The sequence below is a fragment of the Sorex araneus genome, chromosome 3 (assembly GCF_027595985.1).
Source record: "Sorex araneus isolate mSorAra2 chromosome 3, mSorAra2.pri, whole genome shotgun sequence".
Taxonomy (NCBI): domain Eukaryota; kingdom Metazoa; phylum Chordata; class Mammalia; order Eulipotyphla; family Soricidae; genus Sorex; species Sorex araneus.
This window is the reverse complement of record NC_073304.1, coordinates 106957036-106974070: the sequence shown is the minus strand read 5'-3', so window position 1 is coordinate 106974070 and position 17035 is coordinate 106957036. Positions and strand designations below refer to the sequence as shown.

Below are 17035 nucleotides of genomic sequence, written 5' to 3'. Positions count from 1 at the left end.
CACAACCAATTAGGTCCCTCTATTTATTCATCCCATTTCAATTTCACTTTTACTTTGGTAAACACCATAGTTTTTATTGATTGATTCAAGGCTTAATTTTTATTAATTATTTCCAGTTTGTTTGCTTTAGCTATATTTCATATATGTAATTGTTATATTTCATATTGGTAATTGTGCTTTGCTTCTTGTTTAAAAGTGAATCTTAAGGGGGTTGGAGTGATAGGAACAGCCAGTCATGTGCTTGCCTTGAATGTGGCCCACCTGAGTTAGATTCGTGGCACTCCACATGGTTCTCTGCTCACTGCCAAGAGTGACTCCAGAGTACAGAGCTAGGAGTAACCCTGAGTAGCTCTAGGCCTTGCCCATAAAACAAATTTTAAAAAATCTATTAAAAATGTATGGGTATGTATATACAGAAATTCAAAGATTGCATGTTGAAAGAAGGTGAAGTATTTAGTTTCTGACTATACTCATGAATGATAGGGATTACATATTTATATATATAGTATTGTTTTGGAAGATATATTTGCCACTGTCACTGTCATTGTCATCCTGTTGCTCATTGATTTGCTCGAACGGGCACCAGTAACATCTGCATTGTGAGACTTGTTGTTACTGTTTTTGGCATATTGAATACACCACGGGTATATTCTGAGAAAGCTTTGTGACTCTGTCTCTTGTGGAGCATCCTACGACACTGCCATGCAAACAGCATGTGTGTGTTGGTAGGACTGGGAGAAGGCAGTCAAAAGCTGAAGAAAGAGGCTGGAATGATAGTGCAGTGAGTAGGGTACATCCCTTGTATGTGGGCCACCCAATTTTGATCTCTGATATTTGATATGGTCCACTGCACCCTTAGGAATGATCCCTGACTTCAGAGTCAGGAGTAAGCCCTGGGCACAGCCATTCGTGACCCCAAAACACTGTAGCGCTGTCATCCCATTGTTCATCGATTTGCTCCAGCAGGCACCAGTAACATCTCTATTGTGAGATTTGTTGTTACTATTTTTGGCAGATCAAGTTCAACACGGGGAGCTTGACAGCTCTCCCGTGCAGGCGGAATACTCTCAGTAGCTTGCTGGGCTCTCCTAGAGGGATGAAGGAATTGACCGGGGTCGGCCGTGTGCAAAGCAAATGCACCACCCGCTGTGCTATCGCTCCAGTCCTATAGCTCCAGTCCAGCTCAAAAACAAACAAGCCTAAATTTTTTAAAGAAAAATTTGGAACATTAACTGAAACAGTATAAAGCCAAGCACAGAACTTGTCTTCAGCTTCCCTTGTGTTCTAGAGACCAGTTTCAGAATTCTTCTGAGTAGTTAAAGATGAATCAGCTACTTATTGCAGGATAATTCCTGCCTATAAGAACTATCCAATAAAGAAAAGAAGCTGAACAGCAATATGTGCGATGAAGCAAGGGGAGCCAGAGAGAAACAATACTCTGCAATACAAAATTAACATTTTGCTAGCTCCTCATGTAACAAATTTGCCCAAACCCAAACCCTGAGAACACTAGAAAGGAAACAAAGTTGTTTGTTCTAAAGAGCTAAAGCAAGTGAGATTTTGGGGAGTTTCAGGGGAGTTTAGAGGGTTTTTTGGTTGTTTGTTTGCTTGTTTGTTTTTTTGCCATGGGTTAGGTTTGGTTTATATGATAAAAGGTGGGGCTAGGAAAGTGAAGTTAGTGTAGATGTTATACTCTTAAGAGATTGTAAGATTTTATTATTGAGTACATTAGTAATTTTTATACAGAAGATGTGAGGATTAAGGTAAGGATTTACCATTGTTGCTGGTAAAGTAGCAACAATCATCAAAAATAGATAAATTGAAAGAATTGTTGCAGGGAGATATGGGCAGGGGACAGGCAATTTATATTAGGAAAAACATTATTTGGTACTGAAACCAGCTGGAAGGTAAGAAGGCCTTTAAGACAAAAACCGATCTCAGGAACACTGGAAGCTCTTCTGATGTAGAGTCCCAGGGAGGCTTGAATGAGTGAAAGGTCACCAGGATGCACTGAATCAGAAATACACCTCGAGAAATTCAATGCTCCCCCAACCCCTGAAAATGCACAGTTAATTTCTACTTGTGTAAAGAATTTGAGACCAAGAGAGTTATGGGGAATATCCATGTAGGATATTCTCCCATGGATCCATTCTGGACATTTCCACTCTGGAGAGTGCCGAGTTCTCTCTTGAATGCATATCCCATATCACATTTCTGAAGCAAATTTCCCTAATAAACTTTCACTTCACTCTTCATATGCTCCAAAAATTCTTTCTGTGAGGGAAAGGGCCCAAGGAGCCTGGGAGGATTAGGAGTGAATCTCCTTTCCTGCAAAGGATTCTCTTGCTGCAAAGAGTTTCTAGGGAAACAGAGGTATGTAGTGGCAGGGATGTTCGTCCACAAATGGCACCAAATGTGGCACTTAGGTAATTTGAATGAATCCCGGGACAAATAGAACTTAAGGTCTGTACCATGTGGGTGTTCATTGCTGACTCATCACCCCTACACTGGGTCAGTCTCTTCCCCACATGACTGAGCAGAGAGGGATCCCAGAGGTGGAATTCCTTATGCGGACTGCCTGTCTCTTTCACACTTCCTGGAAGCTGACTTAGGAAAGCAATGTTCCCTCTGGTGAGGGTCCCCTGTCCCATTCACGATAGAGTGCTCTGTCATCTTTGCTCTCTGAAGATCACTTCTGTCAGGGCTGTTGTTCTGAATGTTAGTGTACACCGTCACCAGTCAGGGCCCTGAGCCCCCTGCAGATGTAGAAAGGTTGAAGAACGCTAGTTTCCACTGATGTCAGGCCAGGTTTGTTGCTGCTGTTTTGCTTTTTGTTGTTTTTTTTTCTTTCCTTCTTTGAGTTCCAACAGGACAGGGAATAATCAGATGGACATGAGAGACCAAAGCCTTGGTCTTCTCTTGGCAGCTGCTGCAAGTAGCTCCATTTTAGCTCTCCCCATTCTATATTTTAACATTTCTGCAAATTCATGGACTTTCTCTGAGAATGAGAAGTTAAAATTATTTCCCAGGACTGTAGACTGTCCCAGACTTTAGGCCTGCTGGAAACCTGGAGATAATGGGCAATATCTATGTAATTGGGCAAATTGATAGACTAAAAGAAACTTAACTACCTAAATGGTCTGTAAAATCCTCACATTCTCTGCAATATCTTGTCACTTGACAAGTCACACAAAAACCCAGTTTTCCTATAAAATAAAACACACAAAATAGGTATATTTAGTATGCTTAGTCTTCCTCCCAAGTTGGGGAGTTTCTATCTTTTACTTTCCAATAAACTTTTTTATTGTCTAACTCGGAGCCAGGAGTATCATTTTTTTCTTAATATTTTAAATGTTTAAAATATTGAAGAATCTGGGAACCATGTTTTGTTCACAGAGACCTGCTGTACAGCTCCTGCAGCAGTTATTTCCTTAAAGTCAATGGTACTGGAGCGATAGCATAGGGTGTTGGGTGTTTGCCTTGCACATGGTCGACCTGGGTTCAATTCCCAGCGTCCCATATGGTTCCCTAAGCACCACCAGGAGTAATTCCCGAGTCCAGAGCCAGGAGTAACCCCTGTGCATCACTGGGTGTGACCCAAAAAGAAAACTTAAAATAAATAAGTACATAATTAATTAAATAAATAAATGAAGTCAATGAAAACACAATCTTTTCTCCCCTCTAAACAGATGCCATCTTAGGACAAACAGAAGAAAAAAATGAAAAATGGATTTCTCATTTATTTTCTGTTTTAGTTTTCCCCTGGGAAGACCTAGTGTTACCTGAAAAGAGTGGTAAGATTACTAGACCAGTGACCGCTTGAGCAAATCGGTGAGCAACGGGATGACAGTGACAGTGACCGTGACAATAAGCACTTTAATTGGGAAGTAAGGGCTCAGAGAAAAGACATAGAAATGATTATCATAGAGAAACCTTCTTAGAATATATTCAAATTCAGAGTAGATATGTCATTATTTTTAAAAATAGTCTGAATGGCACATGTATGTGTGTACTTATTAATGTGGAATGCACACATTCACACATATCAGGAGCGGCTGTGTCTGTGAGAGACAATGGTTTGTTGCAATATAGATTTGAATACAGACGGGAACCTTTTATTAATGATATTATTTCTTAGTAACACAGTTTTCTCTTTAATTCATCATTGAAAGTAGCTGATATTTTAGGTAATCTATAATCTCAAATGCATATATAGTTAACATTTATGTAAATATTTCATATGGGCAAGAGAGGCAGCACAGAGCTTCAAATAGTTGCCTTTGATACAGCTGACCTGGGTTCAATCCCTGGTACTTGATATTTGGGCCCAAGATATTGCACTGCAGGTATTGCACTTTGCATGCAGCTGACCTTGGTTCTTTTCTCAGTACCCTATATGGTCCCATGGGGATGCCAGAAATGATTCCTAAATTCACAGCTAGGTATAAACCCTAAGTATCACTAGGGATTAAAAAAAAGTATAAATTAAAAATAAATAAAGTAAAAAAATTCTTAACTGCAATTACTATAAAATTCTGATTAACTCATTATTACAGTTGTTTTCAAAGTTCTTTCAAGGTATGGCTTAACTTAATTAAGAGGGTAATAAAATAATTCTGTAATGATTCTTTTCTTCACAATTTGGTTCTTTAACAGTTGATTACTAGATGGCAATAGCATGAATTTTATGTGGATGCTGTGACATTAGCTCACGGTGGCTTAAAAGTGCATAAGCTTAGTTTCTTATAGTTCTGAGTGCAGAGTCCAGATTCATTTTCTCTGGGTATGTATCATCATCTCAGCAAGGCCCATCTGACTCTAGAGCTTCAAAAAGCCCGTGTCTTGCTTATTCCAACATCTGTTGACTGCCAGAAATCTAAGACATGAGATAGCTACCTTCAGCTGTCAAATCCCTTTTATGCTTCCCTTAAAATAAGTTTTACTATTAAATTTGAAATACGCCCAGATAATCAAAGAGGACATTCATAACTTGCAATACTTAATCATGAGATTTTATTCCATCTGCAAAGACACTATTTCCTTGTAAGACAACATTTATAGGTTGGAGGTCTTAGAATCTAATATCCTCATTCACCCACTGCAGTTGCTGATTTAGTAGGGGTAAAAAAATACAGATATAAAAAAAGACAAGTGCTGAGTAGTCTACCCAAGATTTAATCATACCACTGCTCAATATTATATATAATATGACTGCAGCAAATCTCACATATTCCTAAAAAATATTTCATGAATTATAAAGAATTCATATCTCACTATAATTTGACAAAGCTATGATTTTGCTATTTTAAAATATTCATTATATACCTGACTTTTAGTATTTGGGCCAGAAGATAAATTCCTGCAGTATAAGCAAAACATTCTGCTTAGTACCATCAATTATAAATATACATTTTATTATGTTTTATCCAAAGATATTTAATTGAAACACCTAATTTAGTACAGTGTAGCATAGTGTTAGCAAGCTATATAACATAAAATAAAAAATTTAGCAATCTCATAAAAATCCTTTCTTTCTTAAGGGACTCTCCTTCACTGCTGGTGGGAATGCCGACTCGTTCAGCTCTTTTGGAAAACAATATGGACGATTCTCAAAAAGTTAGAAATTGAGCTTCCATTTGACCCAGCAATACCACTCCTGGGAATATATCCCGGAGAGGCAAAAAGGTATAGTAGAGATGACATCTGCATTTCTATGTTCATTGCTGCACTGTTTACAATTGCTACAATATGGAAAAAACCACAGAGTGCCCAAAAACAGATGACTGGTTAAAGAAACTCTGGTATATCTATACAATGGAATACTATGTAGCTGTCAGAAAACATGAAGTCATAAAATTCGCATATAAATGGATCAACATGGAAAGTATCATGCTGAGTGAAATGAGTCAGAAAGAAAGATACAGACATAGAAAGATTGCACTCATATGTGGAATATAAAGTGGCTGTGAGGTACAAGCTTACAATGTTGCAATTTCTGGCAGATACTTCTCTGGACTTAGTTACTAAAATACTAAAATACAGAAATCCAAACCCATGAGGATGCTAGTGTGGCCTCTCGACCTCCTATCTCTTCATTCTCAGCAATGGAAAACAAATTATCAAATGCTTTCTTTTCAGTGGGTTGACTTTAGTTGGGAGAAACTCCACATCAATAATAGTGAGTTTTTTGTTGAAATATTGAATGTAATCAAAGTAAAGTGAAAGTAAAGTAAAATTTACCAGTTACACATGCGGGGTGGGGGGCTGGGGAGGTTGGGGGGAGGGGGGAGATATACTGTGATTCTTGGTGGTGGAATATGTGCACTGGTGAAGGGACAGGTGTTCGAGCATTGTTTAACTGAGACTTAAACCTGAAAGCTTTGTAACTTTCCACATGGTGATTCAATAAAAGAATAAATAAAAAAAATCCTTTCTTTCTTGACTCCAAAGTATTTTTTAAAATTCTAATAATTATAACTTTCAAGAAAAAATTCATTAATAATGTTGCTCTTTATGATTTTTTTGTCTAATTATAACATCAGGAGTAGTTTATATTCAGAAAGAATCTCATTAATTTCATAATTTACTGAATAAGAATTGCTATAAAATAGCAACTTACTTGTAATTGCTGGGCTAATTATAATATATTTGTGCCTTGCCCTCACAGCTTGCTTTTGAGTTTGTAAATTATTAATGGTTAACATTTCATCAATACATAGGAAGTCAACTCCAAGAACAAATGTCAGATAATTAGTAATGAAGTACCAGGGAAAAATGTGTAATTACAAATAATAGTTTTCAAGTGTTGAGAAGATGGAACCAATAACTGTTTATTCAATTAAATTAGAATTAAAATATAAATCACAGTTTGGGGTCATTTATTCGGGGACAATGGCAATGGTGCTTGGTTTGGAATATTGCATGTTTAAACTTAATAACAACATTTTAAATGATGAAAGTAATTTAAGTTTCTTGTACATTGTTATTGAAATGTAATCATAAACACTTCTTTGAAAAATTGCAGATATCATAGTTATAAATATTGCATTATATGTAGTAATAAGTTACGGTGAAAATTTATTATATAAAAAATATATATGCTAAAAACTATCTTTTGTTTATACTCATAACATTTTCTAAGGGCTAGCTTTATTTTAAATTTTTTTAAAACCATAAAAGGGTCAGCTAATAAAAATATATTTCTTAGAATATAAAGCAAAACAGAAAAAACAAGGAAATATTGCTAACTACTATAAATTCAGTCTTGAAATCTACTAAATGGATGATTCATATGCTAATATGAACAGGAACTACCTATCTTTCTTACTAGAACACAATGATACTTATTTAACTTCTCGGTTGAGTATTTGAGTTTCTATTAAAGATGTAAGATACATTTTCACCTTTTTTTCTATATCTTTTTCCTGTGGTCTGGCAAATGAACTCATGCAGATGCCTACTCTAATCAAGTATTACAGGAAACGGCTTTGTATTGAAACCCATTCCTCAAAAGTAACAATTTCATTCTTACTATTTATCCTTTTTATATGTCCAATGTTTTGTTATTATTAATTTTTGCATTTGCAGCCTTATGAGAGATAGAAAAATGTGCTTGTGGATGTCAGCTACTGTTTATTATTTGTGTGTTGAAAAACCTACCTAGGTGATTATGTTGTTATGCATAAGAACACAGAGAGCACTTTTCAATAAGAGAGAAGTGAAAACTATGTACATCTTGCTAAGTGAATGATGTTAGCCATTTACATTCAGTAGAAATAAGAAAATGTACTTAGAAATAGCATAAGTTAACTCAGGATCTGAACTCATCTAAAATTTCAGTGACTGCTTCACACTGGAGGAATAAAGATCTGTTAACAGGTTGTTATGACTAGATATTTTATAAATAGGTTTTCTCCCTTTCTGCTTTCTTTGTTTCTAAGGAGTTCTGTTAAACTGAAAATAATAATTGTTCTAAATAAAAGGCATGATTCCTTTAAATATGGATATTTGAGAATAACACATACCTGTCAAAGTGGTTGCCTAAATTAGAGTACATATGATTAATTTTAATTTGATTATTTAAATTAATTAATTTAATAAATTTTAATTCAATTTAGTTTTCAAGTTATCACAAATATTTTTGATTAAAAGTGGAATTTAAGTATTGGGGTAGAAGATTTAACAAGCTTTTTGAATAAACAAATTTAAGACTCATTAAACTAACTTTGCCTGGCTAATACACAGAAATCTATAATTGTGAATGACTGTAGTAATTATTTGGGATATTCATATTTAAGAGTTAGTAATTATCACAAAAATATTTGAAATTATCCTTTAATGACTTAAGATTTTAGAACCCTGATTGAAAACTATTTGAATGTCTTTTAAATACAAATGTTTTAGGAATTTTCCAGATGATTTAAGTTGCAAATAAAAAAATATTAAAAGCAAATCAGAATAAATCAACCTGCCCTTTCCTCATATTTTTCTTTCTGCATGTTTAAGGACACTAGAAACAAAGAAAAAACATAAAAAATACTTGAATCATTTTCCTTTAAATTATTTCCATTAATTGTTTTATGTATAGAGTTTAAATCTTCAAAGCAAATCTATGATTCTGATAGATGTTCAATTTATACTGGTTTTATACACAATAAGTCTAATCCTAGGAATCAGAAAGCCAAATTAGTTATAGTTATGAATATTCAATAATGCAATTGTGCTTGTTCATTCCGTTAGCATCAACAGCAGCTTCCGATAAGAGAAATGGCCACAGTGCACTTTCTATTTACAGTATTTTAGTAGGAAACAATTTAACTAATTGTATAATGAACATATGTCATAATAAAATATGTTGTATCCTAGAAATAATATTGATGATATTAATCGTTATTGATATTAATCTAGTTGAACTATTTGGCTTCTGAACACCATGTTTAAGAATAGAACATACATTAAATGGGAAGTATTAAAAAAAAAAAACTTCTACCAGACTGAAGCACTAGAAATTTCATACATTTTGTAGTGTAAACTTAAATTTTTTATAAGAATAAATATAATAAATTAGCTTATTATACCTCTTAATGCACATATAAAGGACCTTAAGGATGTCTATATTTGAAAATATAGATGAATAATCCCTATACGCACGGCTAGCTTGCCAGGCTCTGCCTCGAGGGCTCCATACTCTCGGTAGCTTGCCGGGCTCTCCGAGAGGGGCGGAGGAATCGAACTCGGGTCGGCTGCATGAAAGGCGAAAGCCCAACCGCTGTGCTATGGCTCCAGCCCATGTGCATATTGGATACGCCAAAAACAGTAACAATAAATCTCTCAATGAGAAACATTACTGGTGCCCGCTCGAACAAATCAATGAGCAATGGGATGACAGTGACAGTGAATCCCTATACCTTTCTTGGACAACATTTTCTAAAACTCAGGATGGATGTCGTTCCCAATGTTCTCCCTTCTGAAATCCAACATACCATTTCACTGGTAAAGATGCGAACAGCACCTGGTCCAGACAAGGTCAGACACCTGAAGAATCTGCCACCAGAAATCATCAATACACTGTCCCGACTCTTCACATGCTACCTGTCTGAATGCAAAGTTCCATCCCAGTGGAAAATCAGTAGGTCTGTTCTGTTGTACAAGAAGGGAGACATCCATGACATTGGCAACTATCGCCCAATCTGCCTGCTGTCTGTCATCTACAAGTTGTTCACTTGTGTCATCCTGAATAGAATAGGCAGAACACTAGATGAAGGACAACCATGAGAGAAAGCCAGGTTCTGAAGGGGATTCAGCACAATAGACCATATCCACACAGTGACCAAACTCATTGAAGTTTCGAGAGAGTTCAAGATGCCTCTCTGTCTAACGTTCATCGACTTAAAGAAGGCCTTCGATTCTGTTGAGACTGAGGCAGTCATCGAGGCCCTAGCCAAACAGGGCATTCAAACTCAGTATATTGAAATCCTCCTCAAGCTGTATTGTGGATTCACCACCAGGATCTCACCATTCTATAAGGAAGTGATCATTGATGTAAAGAGAGGGGTAGGGCAAGGTGATACCATTTCACCGAAACTCTTCAGTGCCGCCCTTGAGAACATCATGCTACGACTGGAATGGGAAGGAATGGGAGTGAAGATAGATGGTCAGCAATTACACCACCTCCGCTTCGCTAATGATATCGTTCTCATAACACCAAACATTAGCCAAGCGGCACAAATGCTGGCCAACTTCGACCACGAGTGTGGAAAGGTCAGATTGCAGCTGAATCTCAACAAGAGGATGCTCATGAAAAACGAACTGGTCCCTGAAGCTCCATTTGCTCTCAATGGAATGAACATCTCCAAATGCAGCAGCTATGTGTATCTGAGTCGAGAAATCCATGAGGAACGACCTGGCGCCAGAACTGCACAGGAGGAAGAGAGCAGCGTGGAATGCATTCAAAAGCATCGAAAAGGTGATTAACAGAATGAAGAACCTCCGATTCTGGGCACATCTTTTTGATTCCACCCTTCTTCCTGCACTAACATATGCCTCAGAGACTTGGGCCCTATGCAAACAGGATGAGAATGCTATTAGGGTATCCAAAGAGAACTCGAAAGAACTATGCTGGGAATATCATGTCTCACTCAAGTGAGAGAAGGAATCCGGAGTTCTGACCTCCGTTCAATGGTCAAAAATCAGGGATGCTGTCTCGTTTGCCAAGGCATCAAAAATCAGATGGGCCAGTCATGTAATGTGATTCAGAGACGACTGCTGGACAAGAGCTGTTACCGACTGAATTCCATGGGATGTCAGAAGACCTCGTGGCCGACCACCAAATAGATGGTCAGATTTCTTCATCAAATCCCTTAATGAATGATTTGAGGCTCTTCCTGTTTCTGGAGTGAGCAGATATTATTGGGCTGCACTAGCTCGCGACAGGGACAAATGGAGACGTTCCTGGTGCCCACTCGAGCAAATCGAAGATCAATGGGACTACAAGTGATACAATTGATAAAAGTTGAGGGGTCTGAGAATATCTTGCAATGTTCCCAACTCTATTATGCAACTTTATTAGTGTGGTCAGCAAATACTATGCAACTCTACTTGACTCAAATTTTGATAATTCTTCAGTAATATTCCTAGAGAAAAGTTAAATTTGAGAAAATTAATTTCAGGCCTATTACTGTAGCACTGTAGCACTGTCTCTCATTGTTCATCGATTTACACAAGCGGGCACCAGTAGCATCTCCATTGTGAGACTTGTTATTACTGTTTTTGGCATATCGAATGTGCCATGGGTAGCTTGCCAGGCTCTGCTGTGTGGGCGGGATACTCTCTGCTGTGTGGGCTGGTAGCTTGCCAGGCTCTCCGGGAGGGGCGGAGGAATCAAACCTGGAAACGCCTACCTGCTGTACTATCGCTCAAGAGAAAAATTAAAAAAAAATTAAAAAAGGAAGAAATGAAAGGATGCTTCCCGCTCCACCAGGGTGATGTAAACCAGGCACAAGTGAGAGAGGAATCTCTGGCAACAGAATTCTTGGCTGGGGAGAGTTTTTCAGGGCATTTCTTTGTTTTCCGTGGCCAGAACGGGCTTGCACAGGTGGGAGGGAGCCTAGTCATAAAGCACACTTGCCTGACACAGAAACTGTTCTCTGAGGCTGCCAGGAAAACTCCTATTCACTCATCAGGGCAGGTAGAGGTTCCCTCTGAGCTAAGCTGGTAGCACCCGGCTTTATGTTTGTCCTGTTCTTCAGAAGTGAGTCCTGTCTGATCTCTGTCCCCTCCTCCATTCCACAGCCTGCCCCAGCTGGGAGGTCCTTGAGGGAGGACTCTGTCTTCTTTATCTTTGTTCCTGTGTTCCTGGGGTTCAACATGGGCCAGGCCAGAGCCAATCTGCTTTTTTTTTTCTTTTCCATTTTGGGGTCACAGTTGGTGATCCTGGCTCTGCACTCTGGAATTACTCCTGATGATGCTCGGGGGACCATATGGGATGTTGGGATCAAATCCCAGTCAGCTGTGTGCAAAGGAAGCACTCCACTCTACCCGCTGTGCTATCTGTCCAGCCCCTGGATTCAATCTGCTGAATGAATATATATGTCATATATGCATGCAATATATATATATATACATACATATATATAAAATGCTTACTATCTTGATTCTGTGGCTAAGGAAACTGAGATTCACAGAACGTCATGTAAGAGATCACTGAGTGAGGCTGGAGACTAAAGACAGGGCAGCAGATGGCCAATGCTGAAACTTGGCCAATCTTCAAGGGTGCATGCCCCAGTTCTGATGCCTGCAGTTCTGGCAATGTCCCGGGGGGTAGCTCCTGTGTGGAGTTTTGGCACAGGGCCCTGTCACACAGTATTTTGGGGGCCGCATGGTTATACTGGCTGCACAGGGGAGGAGGGTGGGGCAGAGGACCAACTTGGTCACTGGTGCAATTCAGGAAGCAGCAGAGCCAGGATTTGAACTGCAGTCTGTGACACCATACTGGATTTCTGTGAGGATAAGTGGGGGTTGGGAAAGTATTCTCAAAATGGGGTATGGGTGGGTAGAGAGATAGCACAGCATGGGAAGTGCTTATCTTGCACATAGTTCAATTCCCAGCACCAGGTATGGTCCCCCAAGCCAGAGGTGATCCCTGAGCCAACAATATCCCTTGAACATGGCAGAGTGTGTCTTTCCTTCCCCACATCCCTAAACAAAACAAAGAACGGGAACAATCTGGGGCTAGGGATGTGACTCAGTTTCGAGCACTTAGGTATATTACTACTGCTGATCATTCCATGTAAATGAAGTAAATATAATCTTACTGTTTTGTCGTTTTACTTAGACACCAAGGAATTCAGTATTTTCTTCTAATCAAAATGACTCTACTGAGCAAAGCAGCGGCAGTAGGTTGGGGGCTGCCTGGGCGGCATTCTCTAGTCTCGGCTGGAGCCCGACCCTGCTGAGCTAACAACTGCCCAGGAAGCAGTCACTGCCCTGGAAACATGCGCCCAGCCCTGCCCTGTGATGCTTCAGGAGAGAAGCAGCAGCACAGGAGCAAAGTCCCCCAGCACCTAAGCCCTGCAGGAACGACACCACTACCCTAAAGTCTCCCAGAGCACAGCTCAGGAAAGAGCCACAGCCCAGGGAGCGTGTTATCCATCATGCTCAGGCTAACGCCCCAGGCATTACATAGATTACATTACACTCAGCCTGGGCACCACCCCTTCCCTTCTCACCCCCACTGGGTAGCAGCACTCAGGATGGCGGCGGCCATGCCTAAGACACCCACAGTCAAGGTCGTGTCCAAATGGAAAACAGTCAAGGTTCATGCTGAGATTAGACATAAGACAAGGATGACCACTCTTTCCCTTTCTAAGTATAGTTTTAGCATTCCTCGCCACAGCAAGTGGCAATCCGGAATTAGGGCCAAAGGGATCCCAATAGGGAAGAAAGGAGTTATCTTCAGCATTTGCCTATCCAGTAATCAGACAAGAAGGAAAAAAAATTAATCCAAATGGAAAAAATAAGCTAAACTTTCACCATTTTCAGAGTATATGATAATATACAGAGAAAACTCTAATGAGGAGTCCACTAAAAGGCTCATTAAAAAACTGATATAATAAGTTAGCAGGTAACAAAATCAGCAGTAAAAATCAGGGTACGATGATGATGAATATGTTGAAATTTTATCCATGAGGTATAAGGGTGAATCGGATGCCTTGACAGACTGCAGAAATTAGCAAAATCAACTAGGCCTCAGGTTCCGTTCCTGTAACTGAAACAGTTTTGGTTTCCCAGCAATGAAACATTGTGTAACTAGCCAGCCTGACCCCACCTGGAAAGTTCCTGGATCCAGCAATTGGGCTCAATCAATCACCATGTGCCAGAAATTGTCTTTTGTTAACTGTAAAGAATGAGTAGCTTATGTAACCACAAACTGCTACTGTTACTGGGAACTATTGTCTAACTGCTGACCACTGTTGCCTGATCACTGTTGTCATTGCCTTGCTTAACTTTGAACCCTATATAAATCACTTGTGATTTGGAATCAAGACTTGTCAAGACTTGTCAAGACTCCACTTTATTGGATAAGACTTGGACCCTAGCTCGAGCTAGCAATGAAGTTCCTTTGCTTTTGCATTATCATGTGTAGACTTGGTCTGTCCATGACTGGGGATCTGAAATTCTGACTTAACAGAGGAACCACTAATATTATTGTAAACTGAAAAATAAAAAGAACAATGAAGAAAATTGGGTGCATTTCTATATGCAAATAGTGAATTGGAAGAGAAAAAAGTAACAGATAATCCCATTTAAAATAGTGTGTAAAAAGTAAAACACTTAGGAATCAAATAAACAAGAGATGTGAAGACTTAAACAATAAAAATTATATCACTATTGAAAGATGTAGAAAATGGCACCAGAAATAGAAAAAAATCCATGTTCATGGACAGGAAGAATTGACATTTTCAAGATGACCATCCTATCCAAAGAATTGTACAAATATAATTCAATCCTGATTAAAATTCCAAGGACGTTTTCAAGGGAATCAAACAACCTCAACTAAAATTTGTATGGAATCATTAAACTCCCTAAATACCTAAAGCAGCCAACCTGGGTTCTATTCTTCCGCCACTCTCGGAGAGCCCAGCAAGCTACTGAGAGTATCTTGTCCACACGGCAGAGCCTGGCAAGCTATCCATGGTGTATTTGATATGCCAGAAACAGTAGTAACAAGTCTCATGATGGGGAAGTTACTGGTGCCCACTCGAGAAAATTGATGAGCAACGGGATGACAGTGACAGTGAAATACCTAAAGCATTTCTGAGAAGAAAGAGTATGGAGATACTGAATAATAAAATAAAGTTATAGCAATAAAAATTGTGTGGTATTTGAATAACGATATGCTTTGCAGCCAATGAATCAGAGTTGAGATCACAGAGATAAATCCTCAGATTTAGTCTATGATGAAACGCTAGAGCTCAGGCCCAGATGAACAGCCTGGAAGCAGGAATGCTATGAAGATTAAGCAAAGAGACAGAAATAAGAGGAAAAAGCATGGGACCATGGTCTAACTGACTCCTGAACTGACCTCCATGTACACTGCTATGGTTCAAAACCAGTAATCATTACAAGTAGAGCAGCATTCTTAGGTGAGGTGTCTAAATTTCTTGATTGATCTGGATTAGACTTTAACACATCCAAGGGTATTAGTTTATCAGGATTAACATCTGTGTATGGGACTTTCTCAAGGGGAAATTCTTCCAGGAGCCGAAGCAGAGTCAGAGCAGATAGAGGACCCCAGCCAGAGCAGCTTTCTGGACTGAAAGGTCATCTCCTTCATCTGTCTGGTCCCCAACAACAAAGTAGCTGACACCTGAGACAGAGTGAGAGAAGCATGGAAAAAACAGATACCAGACATGGGCTGAGCCGCCTAAGGTAGAGTCTGTTTGAAAGCTTCTGGGACTTAGTAGGAAGATCTGCCTCCCATTCTGAGCAGGACTGGACACATCAGCTGGAATCCTAGTCTCCCCTAGAAGGGAGGGGAGGGAGCAAAGATTCAGGAGGCCCCTTAGAACGGCAAAGTCAGGTGTGGTGGCTCTCACCTGTGATTTCTCTGATTGCTAGTTCTTATCAAATTTACCTTCCAATTTCTCGGCAACTTGGCTGATTATTATATTGTTCCCTTTGAGGTTATCACATAGCTCTTTGATGTGTTTTTCATTTCCTTTCAGATCTCTTTCCAATATCTTTTGATTTATAGAGATTTTCTTGACTACATCTTGGAGCTCAACAATTTTTTTCCCCAAATTTTAACATCAACAGAGTTAATGTTTCTCTTCTATTGAGGCCTTCCAGAGAGTTTTTAATTCTATCTACCATACTCTTCAGATAAATCATTTCTGTATGTTGTTTTCTCAATTATTACCTGATACTTTATGAGGCATTATTGACTAACGTAGCCACTGTTTATTTGAACTAATTAAATGTCTACATCATGGTGTACCTGAAGGTAAATGAGAAGTTTTGGGGCTGGTTGTTATTGGTGGGGCTGTGGGCTCTTATACACATTCATCTGTTTGGTAGGCTTTCACCTGGTCCCCCATTCTTTCTTCTGCTGTTTTCTTTATGAGTCTTTGTAGTTCACTCCTGTTCAAGATATTCTGAGTAAATCAGACACTAACTGCACTGAGAGGAGGTACCCCAGGACTGTGGGTTTCAACCAGTGGTACTAATTTTTGCAGTATGATGTTGGAAGAATAAAAGTTTTCTTCAGGTTTATATTCACTATTCCTGTACTATTGGGTGAAGGTAGGGCTCCATCATATCTCCCAGGGGTCTATGTAAATTGGCTGATCTAGAGAAGACTTTGAAAATAGAGGTTAATTTTGTTTGTAGAAGGGGCTAAGGCTGGATTCATAATAGAATCTTCATGAATCATCTATCAGTGAACTGTATCACTGATCATGTGTATGAAAATGTGAAACAAAATAATTTAAGTTAAACAAAATTATGGTAACATTGTGGTCATTATATTGTGAAGATAGTTTTTAAAAGTGGGGAAAAACTATTAGAAGTTTATTATATTATTCAACAAAAAGTTTTTGATTTAACAAACAAGGGATTGAAATCCAAGCATATATTCACCTATTAAACTTTCATTGTCCTCCTTAATATAATCAAGATATTTGTATAAGAGTGATGTCATTCATTAGTGACATGTGACCTATCAATTATTTTTTTCTATCAATTATTTATTTAGTATGCATTATTATTGTTGTTTCCCTATTGTTTGCATGCTTTTTGTTATTTTGTTTGTGGGAGGGCACACCCAACAATACTCAAGGCTTATTTCTGACTCCGCACTTGGGTATCACTCCTGGCAAAATTCAGGAGACCATATGTGGTGCTGGGGATATAGCCTGACTCAGATATGTGCAAGGATATCATACCTGCTATACTATTGTTCCAGCCCTAAAACTCTTTTCCTATCAGGGAATCAATAGAAAAAAGGAACTACACCTTTGCCAGCACAGTAACTCAT

General features: G+C 38.7%; 1 pseudogene; it reads left to right on the top strand.

Moving 5' to 3' along the window:
* Positions 1–9861: 9861 nt before the first annotated feature.
* LOC129403479 (uncharacterized) overlaps positions 9862–17035 on the top strand; it is a 103374-nt pseudogene continuing 96200 nt past the window's right edge.